Genomic DNA, 15,901 nt, shown 5'->3' with positions numbered 1-15,901 from the left:
CTACATCTCTAGGACGGCCTCCTGCTAGTTGGCCCCTACCTCTAGCAGCCTGACCTCTACCTCTAATACCTCTACCTCCACCTCCACCTTTAGCTGGCTGAGCGGGAGGTGGAACACCCGGTGCCTGAACCATCGCACGAGAACCCTAATGCTGCGACTAAACACCCACTAATCTCGAGCAAGCCCTTCGGATATGACCATACTCACCGCACTCAAAGCATCCACCTGAGTGTTGCGGCTGAGGAAACTATGATTGACCCTGGAGGTCCGGCTGACCATGATGATAGCTTTGAATAAGAGGTGCTCTAATAGGAGCTAGTGTCACACCTCCTTTTTGCGCGCCCGCCCCGAAGGGTAAAATGCGTGAGGGAGTTTTTCCAATTTAAGTGACAATATTCGAAATGGGATTATTTATTTAATTCAGAGTCGCCACTTGGGAAAGGTTTGGCTTTTGGTGTCCCAAGTCACCGGTTTATCTTGAATCCCAATTCGAGGAAAATATTCGACTTTCAAAATGAAGTCTGCGAACCAAAAATTCTAAGTAAGGAATTCTGTTGACCCGAGGGAAGGTGTTAGGCACCCCCGAATCCCGTAGTTCTAGCACGGTCGCTTAAATTGTTATAATGGCTAAATATCTGATTTTAATACATATTATAATTTATGTGCTTTTATCAACTTTAAACCGCTTTTATTATTATTATTTTTTAATAGAATTGCAACGTCGTGAAAATGCATCTCGAACCACGTCGCAATCAATGCACCCGTGGTTGTTAATACATTCCGACTCCGTTGAGATTTGGATTTGGGTCACATAAATGCACACCCAAATTGAGGAGATTTGGTATCGCAACTATGTCACGGGAACCGTTCCCATAGCCATGATAATTTATTAATCGCGCCTAAAGCAAACTACGAATATACAATTATTTTTTCTAAACTACTTTGAGATTATTGCAAAGCCGAGAGTTATGGAATTATTGTGGTAAAAGTGATATAGTGTAGATTTTTATTCTTTACCCAGTTTGTATTTGAGCCCGGATCATAATCCTTGCTATGACTTATTAAATCTAAAAGCCCAAAATCTCATTCATCTCACTTTAAATTTAAAAGATTCAATGGCTCTAATATACCATAGTTTCTTTAGCGTAAGACTCCATTTTTTAGTTTTTATTAGATAACTATAATAATTTTGAACTTAAAGCCATATATTGTTTCATGAAACAAGAAATTAAAATAATTGAACACTAGAAACATAACATCAACTAAGGAATAAAATGCTAACATAAAAATTGTTTTTTTTTAAAAAAAAAAAGAACTTCCTTTAAAATAATGACTTATTTACGTTCAAGTCTAACATGGATTTCTCAAATCATATTAATCTAACAACATAGGTGAGAAACTAATTATTTAGTGACTTGAGAAACTAATTCTAATCAAACACACAAAAATCAAAACAGAAACAAAAGAAATAATAATGAAACACTTAAACAGATCTAAATCAAAACTGAAACATGCATCTAATGCAAACAAGAATTTAGAGGAAATGAACATTTGATATGAATATTCTATCAATAGCCTGAGCAGACAACCTTCTTCATGAAATGGATACAACTCAACAATCGTTACTCCAAAACGAAACAAAGCCAAGCAAAACCATACGGACTAGAAGGAGACTCAAATGGAAACCCGGACTAGCGACTTCGACCGGCGACGAAAATCCAAACGCGTCTGTTCCGATTTCTTTTAGCCGATTTCAGCAGATCTTTTGGCTCATTTTGGGTGGTGTTAGGGGTGGATTTTATGGCTGTTTGCAACAGGTTTTTGCTTCTATTTTAGAGGTCGTTTTGACTAAAATAAACGGAGCTATTTTCAAGCTTATTTTGATGTGTTTTGAACGGATTTTTGATGGCTGAATTACTGGAGCTTCGAGGCTGGTCTTGATGGTGAAAAGGTCATTGTTTCTGGTTTGAGAAGATAGAAGGAAGGAAATCTGTTGGGGAGGGGGTGTTCTGCCCGTGTATACCCATGGTATATCGAGTGTATATCGAAGGTATACTCTGTCCGCGTTTTTGGGAGGGTGAGTGTATTTGGAGAAAAAATGGGTAGAGGAGAGAGTTGGGTGCTGCCTATGACCGTGTGTGTGTTGAAGAAGCTTAAGAAATGAAGAAAAGGGGGAGAGGTAAAAGTTGTCTTGTTGTTGGAGTGTAACATGGGTGAGTTGGAAATGGATAAAGTGAGAGGGGACAAGGAAAAATGGGGGACAAAAGAAGGTGGGATGGAAATATGGGAATAGTGGGATGAGGGACCGGTGTGGGGGCGAGGGAAAGTGAAAGTGAGGTATTGACGAGATAAGTGGGAAAAGTGGGAATAAATTCAAATAGGGTAAAAATTAGGTGTCAACAGATGCCCCTCTTTGCTCGGAAACACGAAGAGTTTTCGGGAAAAGATAAAGTGAACCATGTGACTAATTTTTGACCATATCGTTATTCAAAAGAGTAAGAAAAATAAAGGAAAGGCGCAACCGAGTCCTGGTTTTGGACGGCCTACATATCCCGGGTTATAAGGGAATCAGGTCAGGTGTAGTTCAGAAGTGAATGGGGCGATGGAGTGCCGAGGTTGAGAGCCGCACGAGGTTCCGTCGAAGTTCCGGTCCGATGTCCTGTTTATTACATAAAATCAAAATTAAAAAGACTAACTAAGCCTATCAGCTACGAGTTACAAGATTCCTATCTATAAATCTCTTGAAGCTTGATCTTGAGTCTTGGCTAGGTCTTGCTGCAGACTCCGATCTGAATCTTGATGCTTGTTAGCTGTAGGTGTTGATTCTTTCCTCAGCTTGGATCAAGGCGGGACATGCGAAAACTTGTAACTTCAAACGTATCTTGAGCAGTCCGCATCTTTCTCCACTTCAATATTATGAATTCACTTTTTTTTGTTCTTTTCTTCTTTTCTTTATTCTGGACTGAGATTCATTCCGTCAGTCATCTTGTACCTTGTGTTTCGAGGGCAACCTGCTCAAACATCAAAACAAACAAACAAACAAACAAACAAACAAAATTTTCTGCCCCAGTTTTCACTAGGAAAATTTCGTGAGTTAATTGCCATAAAAATCTACATAATTGATGAGGGGATTGGAAACATCAAGCCTAAAAGGTGTAACTCAGGGATTGGGGCCCTAATGTGTGCAAAAGGCAAAATGCTCAAATCAGGGATTGGAACCCTAATATTGGCTAAAAAGGGAAAATCGCTCGACTCTGGGATTGGAGCCCTAATGTCGGCTAAAGAAAACTTGCTCAACTCAGGGATTAGAGCCCTAATGTCGGCTAAAAGAAAATCGCTCAACTCAGGGATTGGAGCCCTAATGTTGGCTAAAGGAAACTTGTTCAACTCAGGGATTGGAGCCCTAATGTCGGCTAAAGGAGACTCGCTCAACTCAGGGATTGGAGCCCTAATGTCGGCTAAAGAAAAATTGCTCAACTCAAGGATTGGAGCCCTAATGTCGGCTAAAAGAAAATTGCTCAACTCAGGGATTGGAGCCCTAATGTCGGCTAAAGGAAACTCGCTCAACTTAGGGATTGGAGCCCTAAATTGGGAGGATTGTCAGGTTATGCCGGAAAACTGACCGGGTTATGCTGGGAGAAAAGGAAAAAGGGCTCCTGGGTTATGCCAGGGAGGTTCACGGGTTATGCCGTGAAGAAAAGAGGTCCTCGGGTTATGCCGGGGAGGAAAGAAAAAGGGGCCCTGGGTTATGCCAGGGAGATCCATGGGTTATGCCGGAAAAAAAAGGGAAAGAGTCCTCGGGTTATGCCGGAAAAGTCATCGGGTTATGCCGGAAAAGGGCAAGAGTCCTCGGGTTATGCCAGGGAAGTCATCGGGTTATGCCGGAAAAGGGAAAGAGCCCTAGGGTTATGTCGGAAAAGGGAAAGAGCCCTCGGGTTATGCAGGAAAACGTCCACGGGTTATGCCAGGGATATCATCGGGTTATGCCGGAAAAGGTCAACTGGTTATGCCGGGAAAAATCATCGGGATATGCCGGAAAAGGTCCACAGATTATGCCGGGAAAAATCATCGGGTTATGCCGAAAAAGGTCCATGGGTTATGCCGGGGAAATCATCGGGTTATGCCGGGGAGATAATCGGGTTATGCCGGAAAATGTCCATGGGTTATGCTGGGAAAAATCATCGGGTTATGCCGGAAAAGGTCCACGGGTTATGCCGGGAAAAGTCCACGGTTTTTGGCCGGGATTTTGACAGAAAAAGCTCTGCGGTTATTTGGCCGGGAGATCCTCAGTTTTTCGGCCGGGATATTTAGACAGAAAAAGATCTGCAGTCTTTTGGCCGGGAGATCCTCGATTTTTGGCCGGGATTTGGATAGAAAAAGCTCCTTGGGTTATGCCAGGGAGATCCGCGGTTTATACTGGGATAGTTGAGGAATGAGGTCCTATGCTACCATGATTTGTTTTTCTTTTGGGATTTTCATTTTTATTTCTTGTCTTCTTTCTTTTCTTTGGTTTTCCTTTTATATTTCCTTTTATTTATCAAAATGCATGAAAGAATTTTGGGGAAACTTCCTTTTTGGTCGTTTTCCTGCTGCAAAGTTGTTTCAACGCTCGCGCATTTCATTTCTTTTTGGGCTATACCTGCTTATTGCACGGTTGCTTTGAGTAAGACCTGTTTTCAACAAAGAACAATTTATTAGTTGAAACGGTGGTTGGTTTTGTGGCCTTGATCATCTCCATCGCTTGATCCCGTCCCCATTTCCATTGAGAACTGTGCTGCTTGTTGGCCTTGAGGGTGAATCTCTTTCACACTGACCGGGTTCAGCCTTAGGATTACATGATGACTCTCCCGTGTGGGCTCTGTCCTTTTGCTTTATTCTGCCCTTAGGAACTTTGCCTTTGACTTTCTTTCCTTTCGAACGTCTTTACTTTGGAAGCAATCAACCACCATGGTCAGTCGGGATTGGACTGACGCACCACTGAGGCTGGGTATTTTCTTTGACTCTTGCCAGGCGGGGCCCTGTGAAACCGGTCCTGCCACCTTTTCTTTGTAATTGTTACGGAATCAGAGTTTAACCGAAAGGGATTCAAAGAAAACTATGCAAAAGGCAAGCATATGAGTTTAAAGAGAAGCGTCCCTTTCGGGGGAAAAGAAGGACTTATCTGGGGTGCATATTGGCTTCAAACTGACATGACATGCTTCTTGGACTGGATGCCCAACCCGCACCAAACTCCATCTTCTCATGAACCTATTGATCCGCGTTTCCAAACCAGAGAACCTTGCCAGGACTTTTAGTGATGAAGTATCCTCTTTTCGGCCGAGAACTCCCTTTGCGGGTTTTTGCTAATTGACCTCCCTCATTTCTCTTCTTACCGTCACCCGATAGTGCTCTTTACGAGTTTTCACCAAGCGGACTCTCTCATTTTTGATTTCTCTACTCCCGTCGCCTCATGGTGCCCGAAGGTTTTCACCGATAAGACTCTCTCATTTTATTTCTCTCAATTTGACTTGTATCAGATTCCAACAATGACGTTTTCCACTTTCCTGTCTTTGCCAATTGATCAGAAGGACTTGGACAAGGTCTTTGGGGTAAAATGATTTTGGGCGGAACTACAACTTTGGAACCTTTTCGGCGGTCTCATGGCCGAACCATTATATCATCTGCTCCAGTTTCAATCTTTGGAGGAATTGGGATTTTTCTTTTGGTGTGACTGAACCTCAGAGAGAGGCTGCCTATGTATCCTTTCGGAATCAAGTCAAACGTAGTTCAGGCAATAATTTTTGTTTTGTTTTTGTTTCCGTTTTGTTTTTCTTTTCTTTTCTTCTCCTTTTCTTTTTCTTTTCTTTTTTCTTTTCTTTTTCTTTTTCTTTTCCTTTCTTTTTTCTTTTTTTCTTTTTCTTTTTCTTTTCTTTCTTTTCTTTCTCTTTTTGTACTTCCGGGTTCCAAAGAGGATAATCAAAGAAAGGTAATCGGCTCAAAGGGTTTGCGAAGGATTGATGGTGTTTGGATAGCGGGAATGAAAGTCTTCGTCATCTCAAATGTGCAAAGACATCGCCGGAGCGATTTAGACATAGTACTGCATCTGCATTCATAGCTGTGTCGGGGTCATTTCTTTCGATGTCACCCAGATACAATGCTCCTCTTGGCAATATTTTCCAATGATGTATGGACCCTTCCGATTAGGAGCAAACTTTCCTTTTGCTTCCTGGTGATGAGGAAGAATACGCCTTAACACCAGTTGCCCTACTTCAAAATTTATAGGCGGGGGCCATTCTTTGTTGGTACAATTGCCCGTGACAAACTGCAGTCATCCATTTCAATTAAGGTCAACGTTCTATACGAGTCTAGACCTACTCACTATCCTCAAACTCTGATTCAGTGATGGACATTTCCCAAACCATGAACCAATTGTCTTCAGTTGTTCCTATTCTTTTCTTTTAATTTTCTTAACTTCTCTATATTTCAATTTTTGATTCATTATTTCGAAGTCTGACAGATTTCTTGGGATTTTGGCATGAAGTCCGCAAGCATGTCATGTTATTTAAAGCTGCATTATTAGAATTGAAGAGAACTAAAAGAAAACATAGCAAAACTCTGAAAAATAAAGAAAGTGAACGATGAAAGATTTCATTTCTTGGAATTGGGAAGATAACAGGGTTCACATTCAGGAAATTAAAAATAGGAAACTAAATAAAACATCTGAGTTACACCCTGGGATAGCTCGCGATGCAGAAAAAGTGGCAGGACAGGTCTACTAGGACTCCCGCTCGATCAGGAATGGCGTAGCCTTCCAATTTTGAAGCTTGGTGCTTGGTCCCATGTATGATACCTCAACGGTTCTAGTTCCCTCTCCTGGCTGGACCATGTGTTTTTCGCATAGCATTTTCCTCATTGCCTCACGTATTCCCTCACTCTCTTCAGCCGTGAACACCTCATCATCTTCCTCTTTACTGTACTTTGGCTTCTGTGGTATGCGTCCAATAACCACTGGCTCATTCAGCCGATGTGGTTTGATCGTCCCCCATACCACATATGCCTGCTTGGATACATCAATTTTCTTTTCTGGTTCAGTCTCGGTGATTTTACTCTTCTTTTCCCCTTTCTCTTGCTTCGGGGTTGCCTTGGGCTTCCTTTCTGCATTAGCAATAGCAATTATGGCCTTAAGCGCCGGATCAAATTCTTTGCCTTCACAAATCATCCCGATTATCGGCCCATTGTTGTGAGCGGACAGCGGATTATTGGTCACATTTGGGACATCCTCATCTTTCAACACAATTTTCCCTTGCTCTAACAAGTTCTCTACCGCTTGTTTCAATGTCCAATAGTTGCTTGTATCGTGCCCTTCTACCTATGAATGGTATGCACACCTGACACCCCGCTGATATGATGGTGATTCCGGGTTTTGCCCGTTTGGGGGTATGGGCTGCAGCAAATTCATCTGGACAAGCTTAGGGAACAGGGTGGAGTAGGGTTCACCGATTGGTGTATAGTTGGGTCTCCTGGGTGGTTCCCGAGGACGGAAGTTATTCTGGGAAGGTCGAGGATTATAGTGGTTTTGGTGAGGAGGCTGGTTTCTTTGGAATAGAGGCTGATTTCTGTTAGCCTGTGGTTGTGGTCGACTGAAAGGTTGAGCATTCATAACCGCATAAAGTGGTGGAGCATAGACCATATCAGAATGAGGATTGTAGTGTTGAGGGGTTATTTCAGAGAACACAGGTCTACGGGCCCGGTATCTTCTTCCCCCTGATGCTGCCATGGTTTTTTCTTCTCTTGTCCTATTATTTGCCATTCCTCCAGACCCGCCTTGGATGGCTTGGGAGGTTGCTCTGATGGCTGCCTGACTCAAAATCCTACCTGTTTTCAAACCGTGTTCTACCATGTCACCAATTTTGATGGCCTCTGCAAAAGGTTTTCCCATGGCCGACATCATATTCTGAAAGTAATCGGGCTCTTGGGCTTGCAGGAAGACAGTGACCATTTCTATCTCATCCATTGGAGGTTTCACTCTTGAAGCTTGTTTGCGCCACTTAATTGCATATTCTCTGAAATTTTCTGAGGGTTTCTTCTTTAGATTTGTTAGAGAGTTCCTATTTGGCGCAATGTCTATGTTGTATTGAAACTGTCGAACAAAGTATTGGGCAAGATCATCCCAGATATGCCAACGTGAGATGTCTTGATCCATATACCACTCTGAGGCGATGCCGATTAGTCTCTCCCAAAAATATGTCATCAACAATTCTTCTTTGCCACCGACCCCCCGTAACTGATTGCAATACTTCTTCAGATGAGCAATGGGGTCGTCGTGCCCGTCATACTTTTCAAACTTTGGTGTTTTGAACCCTGACAGCAAGTGTACATGTGGGAACATACACAGATTTGTATAGGAGACACTCTTTTTCCCGCTCAAACCTTGCATGTTCTTTAAGCTCTGTTCAAGGCTTCTCATTTTCTTGCCCATCTCATCTTGCTCTGTGACTTTAGGGGTTTTGTCTTGTCCTGGTGTAAACTCATATGTTGGTGGATGAGGGTAGGCATATGTGGGGTATTGCGGAAGTTCTGGCTGGTAAGTAGGAGTTTGGTAAGTGAAGGCCGATGGATCAAACACAGGCCTCGGGACTGCGGGCTATGTTGTAGCAGTAGATGGTGGAGCAGTGAAGATGTTTGGAGTTGTCCCAGGTATGAATGTCTGGGGGCGAACCTCAGAAGTGCCTCCCACATAGTGAGCAGATATAGTAGGCTTCCCCAACGGGACGTTCGGGTGACTGATTGGAACGTTAGAAGTACCCGTTGACCTTGGGAATAACTCAGGAAATTCAAGGATGGCGCTCGAGGGTTCTTTTCCATTTGTCCATGCATCCCACATCTCCATCACCCTCAGACGCAAGATTCTATTCTCTTCCGCTGCAGAGGACTCCGAGGCCGGGATCCCTGAGATGGGGCTATCTTCAGATGTAGTAACTGCGGGCAAAGTCATTTCTGTAGACATTTCCAAACTGCCTTTCGATCTAGTGAAGTATTGATGCGATGCCAGTGTACCACAACCAACCACCGTTTCTAAAATTTAAGCTGGAATTTGACAGCAACAAACAGTTAGTTTGAGACAAGTGCTACGGTTACATGAGTCATCCTGGCTTTTCTTTTGTTTTCCTTGCTTTATTTTTCATTTTCTTTTTCCCTCTATTTTTTCTCATTTTCTGCTTTTCTTTTTTTTTTCTTTGATTTTCTTCCGCTCTTTTGTTTCTTTTGTTTTTCCTTTATTTGCTTCCCTTTTTTTTTGCTTTTCTCTTAAGGTTACGGTCGAATCCGATAAGGATTGCCTACGTATCGCGACCCCGCACGAATCAGACCAAGCGTAGTTCGTGAAGACTGAGAATGGAGTAAATAAGCTAACTCTTTTTTTTGTAATTTTTGAAAGAAATGCTTTAAAATAAGAAACGGAATAGTTTTGATTTTTTATTTTGATTTTGATTTTGTTTTGCTTTTTGAAAGAAATATTTTTAAAAAAAAATCATTTGCTTTTGATTTGAACTCTGGGAATTTTTAAAAGTACAAGGACAATATTTTTTTTTTGAATTTTCATTGGTTTTCTGTTTTTCTAAAGAAGAAAGAAAAAATATTTTGGGTTTTGGAAGTTGCCTCTTAATTTACGAAAGAGGGACTTTTAAGAAAACATTTTGGATTTCAAAGTTTTTTATTTTTTATTGTTTTTTATTTACAAAAGTACTTATAAAGAAAGCAAAATATTTTTGGACTTTTCAAAAACTTTTATGGACATTTACAAAAGAAAGACTTCAAAAGAGTATCTTTTTGGGATTTTAGTTTCTGATTTTGATTTTTTGGATTTTTTGGGAAGAATACTTGAAAATGGAGGAAGCCCGTATTTTGGACCTTGGTTTTTCATTATTTCATCTTTCCGTATGAAAGACTTTTGAAAGAAAGAAACTACCCCCCTTTTTTCTTGAGTTTTAAGAAAACCTTTTATTTGCATTTTCTAAGGAAAGATTTCTAAAGAAGGAACTTAAAAAAAAATATTTTTGGATTTTTTTAAAATCGGGGTCGGAACCAATGAGGTTTGCCTACGTATCTCACATCCGGTGAGAATCAGACCCGCGTAGTTCGGTCTGATCAGGAATAGAGAAAATAAACTAAACCCTTTTTTTGAATAAAACACTTACAAAGAAAAAGAGAAAATATTTTTTTTGATTTCGATTTTTTTTTAATTATTTTTTGAGAAGAAAAGACGACTAAAGAAATATTTTCCTTTGAATTTTAACTCCTTTTCAATTTTTTGAAATTTCGAAAAATCTTCTAAGGAAGCATTTGGACTATTAGTCTGAATTTATGAAAGAGATACTACAAAAGAAAAATATTTTTGGATTTTGAATTTTCTTTTTTTTTTTATTATTTTTTAAACAAATATTTTTGGATTTTGAGAGTAATTTAAAGGAAATATTTTTTTTGTATTATATATGTTTTTTTTCTAACTAAAAGACCAATTTTGTTTTCATTTTTTTTTAAAGAAAATTTCGGCGAGGTTGTGACACTACTTGGACATTGGTTTTATTCTTCTAAAAATAAGTAGTTATCTCCCTACGCTGCTATTTTCTTTTCTTCTTAAATTTTTTTTTGTTTGTTTTTTTTTATTTCAGAAACCGGTCAGCATGGAGATCTGAAGCAAATAAATGCGCAAAACAAACGGGATGCAGCAGGATGGTCTTTTCATTTCAGGTTGCTTGTCCTAGACGGACCCAACCCCTGTGTTGAGTCTCCTATGTCAAATGCAACATGATGCAAATAAGCGTTCCTACTAGGGATCCGGCATGAGGTTTTGTTATACTAGGTTCATCCTGGGTATATGTTCTAGACTGTGTACCCGAGCGGACAACTCGAGTCGAGGAGGGGGCTACGTATCGGGAACCCGCGAGATCGTCTGGCTTTGTAACTTGTCCGACCTCTTTCTTATTTCAGGGTATGACACTAACAGAATAGGGAGTCTTGACCAGCAAGCTCCTCCCTGGAGGTAAGAAGAGAAGGGTTTCGGCACAGTTTATATACAGTTCAGATAATATCAAAGCGGTAAAAGACAACATTTAGCACGTTATGCCCAAACATGTAATAAAAATCAGATAATAAAGCCAAATATAACAATTATTCTAAGCTCGAATTCTGAACCCTGAACTAACATTCTGGGTTCTCCTCCCCAGCGGAGTCGCCAAAGCTGTCACACCTCCTTTTTGCGCGCCCGCCCCGAAGGGTAAAATGCGTGAGCGAGTTTTTCCAATTTAAGTGATAATATTCGAAATGGAATTATTTATTTAATTCAGAGTCGCCACTTGGGAAAGGTTTGGCTTTTGGTGTCCCAAGTCACCGGTTCATCTTGAATCCCAATTCGAGGAAAATATTCGACTTTCCAAATGAAGTCTGCGAACCAGAAATTCTAAGTAAGGAATTCTGTTGACCCGAGGGAAGGTGTTAGGCACCCCTGAATCCCGTGGTTCTAGCACGGTCGCTTAAATTGTTGTAATGGCTAAATATTTGATTTTAATACATATTATAATTTATGTGCTTTTATCAACTTTAAACCGCTTTTACCATTATTATTTTTTAATAGAATTGCAACGTCGTGAAAATGCATCTCGAACCACGTCGCAATCAATGCACCCGTGGTTATGGATAAACATTACCTCCGGTAGAAGATTATCAATATCGGGTATAATAAGCTTATCCTTTCAGTACTCCGTTGTGGATAAACATTGCTCTCAGTAGAAGATTATCCATATCTAATATAGTAGCAGCTTACACAGCAGCTTCCTTTCTTCTAAAAATAGAAGAGATTTCAGTTCATTATGTACATCAGTTTGAATTTGAATAATATATTAGTTTCTCTCTATACTTGTCTTTATTTTATAGTCTTTATTTTATAACACGTTATCAGCACGAGACTCTGTCATCTCGAGCAAATATTTTGAAAGTATCTGAGGTAAGAACTTTCTTTTCCTAAATAATGTCAAATCTTTCTAAACTTGAATTTGTAGCCCTGGATATATCGGGCAAAAGCTACATGTCTTGGGTGCTTGATGCTTAAATTCATCTTGATGCGATGGGTCTGGCAGACACCATCAAAGACAAAAATCAGGCATCAAACCAAGACCGTGCCAAAGCAATGATATTCCTACGCCATCACCTTGATGAGGGCCTGAAAATGGAATATCTTACTATTAAAGATCCAGACATACTGTGGAATAATTTGAAAGATAGATATGACCACCTGAAGATGGTCGTTCTTCCACAGGCACGATATGATTGGACTCATCTAAGGCTACAAGATTTTAAATCTATCAGTGAGTATAATTCTGCTATGTTCAGAATTATTTCCCAATTGAAGTTATGTGGTGATAATATTACTGATCATGATATGTTGGAGAAAACTTTCACCACTTTTCATGCCTCGAATATGCTCCTGCAGCAGCAATATCGAGAGATGGGATTTAAAAAGTATTCTGAACTTATCTCACATCTTCTTATAGCCGAGCAATATAATGGGCTATTAATGAAAAATCATGAATGTCGACCTACTGGTTCTTGTCCATTCCATGAAGTGAATGAGACGAACTTCCACCAGGCTAAACGTGGAAAAGGTCGTGTCCCCAGTCGTGGTCATGGTCGTGGTCGGGAAAGAAACTCTAATCATGGTAATAATAATGCACCAAAGAACACTCCTCACCACCAGTAGTGGAAAAGGAAGGAACAAAAGCATGAAGCGGTGCAAGCACCAAATGCAGAAAATGCATGCTATAGATGTGGAGAAAAAGGGCACTGGTCACGTACCTGTCGTACGCCAAAGCACCTGGTTGAGCTTTATCAAGCCTCCCTAAAGAAGACAGAGAAAAATGCTGAAGCAAATTTTATTTCTGAAGATAATTTAGACTTCATGCATTTGGATGTAACTGATTACCTTGCACTCCCAGAAGGAGAAACAAGTCATGTAATCGGTGGTGAATCTGTAGAAATGTAAATATTTTAATTTTTGTTATTTGTAATAGATAGTATGGTTATGTAATTGTTGTACATAAAGAAAAATTATGATTTGATAATGATGTTTACTATAATATATCTTGTTTATGTCATTTTGAAGAATATGGATAACATTATTAGATCAACTTAAACTCTAGCAGAGTTTGCAAGAAATATACAACCACAAGAAGTGGTTATATTTCGTATATCTCATTGTAATTATATTTTGTTAACTACCAAAAGTGGTATATGCCTATGATCACCAGAAGTGATAATTTAGGCTTTCTATGGTTACAATTGAAGATAAGCTACATAAATATTCTCTATATTAAATGCACGCCTCGATTTGCTCCTGAAGTAGTAAATATTTTAAAAGAGGTTGAGGCATCACAATTTGATGTGATTAATGCGCATTCAGATAATTATGTTCGATTTCCTGAAGGATGAGAACTTTTGATAATATTAATCCATTCACTGAAGTAAATGTGACAATACTAATAAGTCGGGTAAATATGAACGCGCTCTTGATGTGAATACATTACAATTCACCTCCAGAAGAGTTAATATAATTGAGAGAATATATACTCAATATTTCATATTTTAAATTTGCTTCTGAAGAAGTAACACAATTGAAATTGCCTCCTGAAGTGGAAAAATATTATGAAAAGGAGTTTTTGTGTGCTTAAACAATTGTTTATTTGATTGTGATTTTCTCTCATGACACCAGCAGTGTCTGAGCAATATTTAATAATACAAAATGTATCAACAACTTCTGAAGAGCTAAATGTTTGCCTAAAGAATACATGACACCAGTAGTGCCAGATAAATATTAGATTATAGATAATAAATGAAGGCTCTCGAAGAGCTTATATACAAATATGTCATTCTTATTATATGATTATGGTAAAAAACTTATGTTGTAGTAAACCTGAAGTTTACTAATACAAATGGCTATCATATTGAGACTACAAATGATTGAAAGATTGATAATCTTCATGTTTCCACAATCATAGGGGGTAAATTAATATGTATGTGAGAAGTTACCCACCTTATTCTTTAATTTGTATTATATCATGTATCACAGTAAATCAGAAGTTTACTAAAGCAAAAGTTTATACCGTAGCAAATCAGAAGTTTACTAAGAGATAGCGCATGACATGATAAACTTGAAGTTTTCATTTGCCATTTTTAAATGAGCTATTTGAGAATTCAGATAAACATATACTAAAGAACTAGAAAATTCTTCAGGAATTCTCATGTGTTGCTTGTTCTTAGAATAAATTGATTATACCAGCTAAAGTTGGGACTAAGACCCCTGATTCTGAAATATATAAAAGGTGAATATGGGCCCGTTCACCTATCATGTGAACCATTTATAGGTGCATATATGAGATGGTTACATGTGTAATTATTGTCAACCTGCAGTTTGGCATTTGGAATTGCTTTTCTCGATTAAGAGCATAATTTTCAGATTATGAAATCAAGACAGTTCATCTTGATAATGCTGGTTTATATCCAAGATGGTTTAGCATTGAATACCTCCTATTAATGGCTAAACCATTGCTTATGAGAACAAAGCTTCATGTGTTGGTCTAAGATTTTCTAAATTGCATATAGCAGCACTTGTATGCATCAGATCAACAATATATGATAAGTCCTCCCTTCACAATTGGTTTAGGATCAGAAACCAAATATTTTTACTATCTTTTGTTGTGTGGTATATGATTAATTTCTCTACCATAATACACAAAGATATGTTTCCCAAAGATGATTGGGGATATATGTTAGTTTTTCTAACATTTGGGGGATGGAATAAACAGTTGAAAAATATGCTATATGAATCGAATTATCATGATCCTCACTTAGAAGATAATTCAAGTCGAATGCCAGAAGCATTTGCTGATCCAAAATTAAATTCATATTTCAGCTGCAAATGCTCTTATAAAAATTAAAGTCCCTGAAGGATAGAGTTTACTGTACGCATGAAGCGTGGTAGACTAATCGGTTCCAAAGGTAACAATCCTTGAAAAATAGTAGGAGCTAATTATGAACACCTAATTTTTGACAACATTTAATTGTTTATCACTTCTTTTATGTAAATATTTTAGGGGGTTTTAACCTACTATTATTTTAGCTTTATTACAGTTTTTATTATAGGATAAAAATATTTAAAAAAAATAAAAGGTGAATTATCACTATTAATATTTTTTTTATTTTTTGTTTTTTTTATAAAAAAAATCCGAAAATATTATTTTTTTTAAAAAAAATAATTTCGGGAATGATTTAAAAAATAAGAAAAAGGGAAGTATTGAATAAAAAAATATATAAAAGTAAAAATAGGTGGAATTCTCTTTAAAAAAAAGTAAAAGAATGTAGAAAATTAAAAAAAAAGTTTTGTGGAAATTTTTAAAAATTAAAAAGTAAAAGAAGGTTGGAATTAAAAAATAAATATAAAGGTATCTGAAAATTTAAAAAATTTAACGTAAATGAAAGTAGCATTTTTAAAAGAAAGTGGTTTGTTTTTTTATAGAAAAGTTAAATAAAGTGAGATTCTCTTTTAAAAAAATAAAAAGTGGGATTTTAAATAAGATAAAAGTAATCAAATTTGGAATTTTAAAAATAAAAGTAAATAAAGGTGAGATTTCTTTTTCTAAAAAAATAAAAGCAATTTGTAAGTGAGATTTCTTTTAATTAAAAAAAAATCTGAAAAATTTCGAAAATTTTGCTATAAATAGAACAGAAAATTTAGAAAGAATGGGGTTCAAAAAAAGAGGAAAAAATAGAGGGTAAGAAAAAAAGAAGGGGCGGAGAGAGAGGTATACACTCGATATACACTCTGGATACAATGTATATACAGGGGCAGAATTCATTTTGGAGAGAGTAAAAA

This window comes from Nicotiana tabacum, chromosome 20 (genome assembly GCF_000715075.1).
Source record: "Nicotiana tabacum cultivar K326 chromosome 20, ASM71507v2, whole genome shotgun sequence".
Classification (NCBI taxonomy): Eukaryota; Viridiplantae; Streptophyta; class Magnoliopsida; order Solanales; family Solanaceae; genus Nicotiana; species Nicotiana tabacum.
The sequence above is the reverse complement of the archived record's forward strand: the minus strand, read 5'-3'. Positions refer to the sequence as shown.